General features: G+C 36.0%; 1 pseudogene; it reads right to left on the bottom strand.

Moving 5' to 3' along the window:
* Positions 1 to 61: 61 nt before the first annotated feature.
* LOC148691108 (uncharacterized) lies at positions 62 to 1552 on the bottom strand (annotated as a pseudogene).
* Positions 1553 to 6000: the final 4448 nt, after the last annotated feature.

The following is a 6000-nucleotide window of genomic DNA, read 5'->3' on the forward strand; positions in this document are numbered from 1 at the left end:
CTGGACTGGGAGTAATGCATCTTCAGCTTGCCAGCTTTCAAGTTGCCCAGTTTATATGTCATTAATTTGAGTATGTGGCCGTCCCATATGATCCGTAATGCATAGCCAAGTTTGTTTCATCTCTGTCACAACTTTTGCAGTTGATGCTTAAGAAATCTTGGCCTTCCCGTGCACTATCTATCCAAAAAAGTAGAGTGAGCGAGAGAGATTCATTTCAAAGATTAGTACTGCAAAACGTGATGGCAATATATAGCCTGTATATATACAGAAGTGAGAGAAAGAGATTCATTTCTAAATTGTACTTGCCTGGAAAGCATGAAAAAAGAAGGCTTCTTTCAAAGCGATCAGTATTTTCCGGCGTTGTTGGACCATTTACTTGCTGATTGACCTCCACCTTGTTGCCTTCATGAACGATGCTAATCTCACAAAAGTCCGGTGCATTGTTCTTAACAAACTCTCCTAACGACAATTGTTTTCTCGCTTGCCTACACAACATAGTTTAACCCCATTAATTGAACACCTAATTCACTCTACTTTGGATGTAATATATCTACTGAACACATTGTTGATCGTATCTCTCATATAAGTGACACCTACTAATAGACATGATTCCCACATGTCTCATCTTTATGAGAAATGCAGTACTCAGGTTTTACTTTATCTCTAAAATTTGTCGGGGAAATGAAATAACTGGCATATGCTACTACGCACCTTCAATGTCTTTTTATTCTTATGACAAGGTGAGTAATGCTAAGAACAGGAATAAGATGAAGAAATAGTTTTGCTGTGCAATTGCTCTCAAGGAGCATTGTCTCCACCGTTACCTGCAGTCACATTGAAAGCATAAAATTTCATCATCACCAATTCTATGGAATCTTGCTGTTTGGAAGCATAAACAACGCAGGGGAGTATAATCCACACCTTAGCATCATTGCACAAGTTCACGTATTTCTGCAAGAGGTTACTCCTCTTGTTACTCTCTTCATTAACTTATAATCGCACTTGATCTTCATTTAATTGGCTCTTTGTTAACCTTCCAGCTATCAATATTTTATGACAGGAAAGTACGAGATATAGCTTAGGATTGGTGATCAGGAAAAACAATTGCAGATGTTAAAGAAAAGTCTAAACCCTAATCACTGATCCGAATCCAAAAAAGATATTTGATGAATGCATGAAGTGTTTGATCAGAATCCCATAAATACAGTACACTGATAGGCAGACATGGACAAGAAAAACATGAACAGGTGAACTAGTTTACCGGGATGTGGCTGATCGGAGGGAAGAAGTGGACAAGAAAAACCCGAGTACTACCAGGGGAAGCAGCATTGTCAAGCGTCCAGTTCAGGACATCTGTGTCATCTTTGCCAACTGCAACATAAACATCGTTAAGGACTACATCTTTGCTAGTACTTTCTGTGACACTAGTACTCTTGCTATCCTCTTCTTGTATCTCCAGATTCTCCACAATCTCCGGTGACAACGCACCTGCTTTAATTTAAGTCTAGTAAAAATCCTTGGCTTCCACTAGAACATAATCTTCGTCTTCCATCGAGGCGTACATGACCAGAAGTACAGTGAGCACAAAATTGAAAATATGGAGATTGATAGGAAGCGAAAATAACAAGATTGGATGAAAGAAACATGGCAGTTTTATAGTGAAAGAGTCGTTGCTATCAAAGCACCAAAAGAAAAGGGAACAAAAGGGGAGGTTCTATTTTGTCAAGGGATATAGCATCATCCCTTTTGCTTAGGTGCCTTTTGGTGCAAAAGAAATCAAACTTTTTCGGTTTCTTTTTCTCCTCCATAGATTCTAGGTTTGGTATTGATCGACCTTGCATTTGGGGAACAGGGTACATTCTATGTGGCAATGCCTCCTCTTTTAGTTGACTTGTTCATGTTATGTCGTGTTCGTGTTAACTCATAGGCTAATAAACACACAAAATGAAAAGTTTATCAAAACATAAAATAATATAAAATAGTAATATAATATTACAAAAACTCACACCATTCATCATAAAAATATGAGAAGAGTTAAATTTTTATTAGTATAATATTAAACGAACAATGTTAATTATGTTGGCCTTTTATCTGTGTTGTGTTTAGGTCACAAATTTTCACCTCTTTGTATAGTGTGTGGATCATGTTTGAAAAAAGAGATGAATTTGATAGGCAAAGCAAATAAAGTACTTGCAGAGTTTGATCTTTTACTAGAACAACACAGAAAGCTGGTGCCATAGCAGATTGTTCAACATGCCTACGTTTTCACGACTCTATGTCTGGATATACATGCCTTTTCACACACATTTGCATGCATACAAACAGATCTGGTGCAAAAATTGAATGTGATTTATATAAAATATCAGACCCCTTCAACCTTATATATGCTACAAAAATATATTACTCGGTTAAAAATGCTATGAACCGCCACAGGTTGTAACTGTCTAACATGATTATTATTATTTACTTGGTTTTAGCTGTAAAATTTATATTAGCGCTCAAACGCTAACTAGTTAGTTTCTTAAACAATAAAAAAGATTTAAATATGCCCAAAATTGTTAGACACGTCTTGGGAGGGGAGAGATGCAACCCGATTAAATGAGTCAGTTTTCCTGTAAAAGGAATGCGTTAGCAATATGATCACTGAATGTCATTCATATAACATCTACTTAAATAAAGAGAATATATATATATATATGGTTTTCACTTAAACGAATTAAGCGACTTTAAATGACGTATACAGTTACCATTAGCCGCATTACAAATGAATTTTAATAAATTTATAATGATTTACACCTTTTCTAGTCATAGGATGCCACACCAAGGTTTTGACAACATTAGTTTAGCAATATTAAGTCCCTGATGAATCAGAACTTGGAAGCTAGAAGTTATTTTGAAAACGATTATTTATAAGTTTAAATACACACCAGAAAATTACAGCTGCAGCAACAAATGGAGTTTGTTCTTATGGTGCTAGGAGGGATTTAAATAAGCTTACATTGGGATTTCCTAAGTAAGACCAATCTTTATTGTAATTTCAAAACCATAAATTTGTTTTTTGAACAAACGATATTATCTACACTAAGAGGGTGGGAGAGTGGGTAAGTCTTACTATAAGCTAGTAATAATGTGGTCCAATTCACCTTTGCTGAGAATCGAACCTAAGAACTCTCACTTACAAGTGAAGAGGAATACCACTAAACCGTAGTACTAAGTGGCACAAAATCATGAACTTTGGATGCAAGAAATAGAAGTTTTTTTTTTAAGTAGTGAGAGGTCTTAGGTTCGAATCTCATGGATGACGAATTCGATATTACATTAGGTTGTTCATAGTGTGGCTTAGCCGAACTTCCCCTCTCCTTAGTGTAAAAATATCGATGTACTTAAAAAAAAAGAAGTCAATAAACCCTTTGATACAAGAAAATATAAAATAGTTAGAGTAAAATGTCGTTTGACCACCTGAACTACTATCCCAGTTGAAGTTGACGCCTTGAAGTATTTTTCTGGTAAATTAACTCCCTGAACTATTTGAAATTAGTCAATTAACCTCTCACCGTCAGATTCGATAAAATTTCATCTACTTTGTCGTCAAATACTAGCACGTGATTCACTCTTGAAGGTAAACTCGTGCCATATTTGATGGCAAATTGATAAAATTTCATTGAATCTGACGGTGAGGGGTTAATTGTCTGATTTCAAATAGTTCAGGTTTAATTTACTAGAAAAAGAGTTTAAAGGTCAATTTCAACTGGTACAATAGTTTAAGAGGTCAAACGACAGTTTATCCAAAATAGTTAGGTCAATTACCTAGGCTTGGCTTGGCTACTTTTAAAACTTCATCACCAAACTGCTCATCTCACTCTTTTTTTTTTTTTTTTTTGGTCAAACTAAAACACTTCCATTATATAAAAAGGCAAGTACAAGGAAAAGGCAGCCCACCACCTAAATACAAGCCCAATAGCAAATAAAAAAATACAGTAGATAGGCCCAAAAGTAGCCAGCTGAACAACAACAATAAAACCCCTAAGACTGGAATGAAAACCAGTAGCCACCAGATGTGCCTCCATTGCAATGCCACCACCACCACCAAGAGAACAAACCAACGGAACAACATGATCAAAGGAAAATGGGGGTGATCAAGCCACCCGCGCAGTGAGTGTTCCTATAATCCTACCCAATAGTGCTAAAAGCGCTTTAACAGCCACCAAACACCCAAAGAGAAGTACACGGGCCAAGTAACAAAGGCTAGTAGTAGAGGATGTGCGACAAACAGTATCATCGGAGCATCAGAGGGCCATGAAGGTTTAGATCTGAGACTAGCTCATGGGAATTGAGACAACGTTCAAAGAACAAAACTCAAGGGAAGTCAAAACCAACACCAAAAGAGAAAAAAGTGCATAAATTAAAAATAAAAAATAAACTTATTGCGCGGAAAGGTGTAGTAAGGATGAAGGAAATGAGGGGGCGAGGGAAGATGCAAATAGTGGAGATGGATGGGTAGAAGGAAGGAGGGGGAAGATGGGAAAAAAAGGGAGGGAGGGAATATGTAGAGGATGGAGAAGGAAGAGAAAGAGGGAAGGAAAGCTAGAAAGATATGGGAGTCAGGCTGCTACCAACCCCAAGCAGGAGCAAGGAGTAGCAGCTAGGAGGATTTTTTTTCTTTTTTTTTATTGAAGGCAGAGAGGAGGAAAGGTTTGAGAGAGAGAGAGAGAGAGAGAGAGAGAGAGAGAGAGAGAGAGAGAGAGAGAGAGAGAGAGAGAGAGAGAGCATTCACAAAAATTGCTCATCTCACTCTACAATTGAAAATGAAGTAGAAAATTTTGGTAGCCTTCCTGATTAGGTTTACTCTCACTGGTTGGGCTTGATTAGTGTCAAATTAAGTGAGATAATAATACAAGAATTTCATACTTTTTGAAATTGCTCTACGAATGACGTGATAAATATTTATAGATAGTGGTAAATTTATAGTAAATAAAATGGGATAGTTGACACAAGTCTTATTTTAGACATGTGTTGACATTCGTTATAAAATGTTCAATGTTGTCATTGATGACTCTTGAGGTCCAATTTGACATGCCAAGTGGTCTCCTTTGACATGCATCATGGTCTCTTTCACTTCCCATGGACGATCTTAACCCTCACCAAGGACATAGGGGAAGTTGTGGCTATCCTATGAACTTTTTTATTTCTTTTACAAACGATATTTAAATTTAAATTTAAATATTAAAAAGTGAAATTCAAATTCAAATGCAAAACGAAAGATACATTCGTTATAACTAAATATAATACATGCGTTTAATATTCGTCTTTAAATATATAAAGTTTTTATTGACTTAGTCTTGAAGATATAGTGCATGTCGTGCTCTATCGTCATCATTTTCTTTTAGACAACCACCACGATTTTTCATTTAGTTATGACTTGTTTGAATGTGCTTTTCAAATGATTGAAAACGCATTTAGAGAAAATATTTTTAGATTTCAAAAGCACTTTAAGTGTTTTCTGAAAGAAGCATCAGTTATGTGTTTCTTCCATGAAGTACTTTAAGTGTTTTTTTTTTCAGGATTTACTTGCATCTTTACTAAGGATTGGTTCTAAAAACATTTTCACCAAAAACTCTTTCAGTCATTTCAAAAACACATCCAAACGAGCTCTTATCTGCTTGATAACCCTGCACTAATCATGAGCACATACATGCAGGATGATATGCTTTGGATATCATATACAACTTGAATAATAACTTATATACCATATGGTTTTTTGGAGAAACCTATACCATATGGTTGGTGGAGGAATTATTAGATAACGACCACTTCGAGTTGATGGTACATGAAAGTGGGACATGGATTCTTTCCGGATCCAATTGTCCTAATCTTAGAGATCCATCAATCTGGACCGTTGAAATTTGATTCAACGGCTACAAACAGAGATCTACTTTAAAAGTTATAATAAATTTAACCGTTGAATCAAATTTCACCTGTCCAAATTGATGGATCCCCAAT

This window comes from Pyrus communis, chromosome 14 (assembly GCF_041283825.1).
Source record: "Pyrus communis isolate YQ-2024b chromosome 14, ASM4128382v1, whole genome shotgun sequence".
NCBI classification, from domain to species: domain Eukaryota; kingdom Viridiplantae; phylum Streptophyta; class Magnoliopsida; order Rosales; family Rosaceae; genus Pyrus; species Pyrus communis.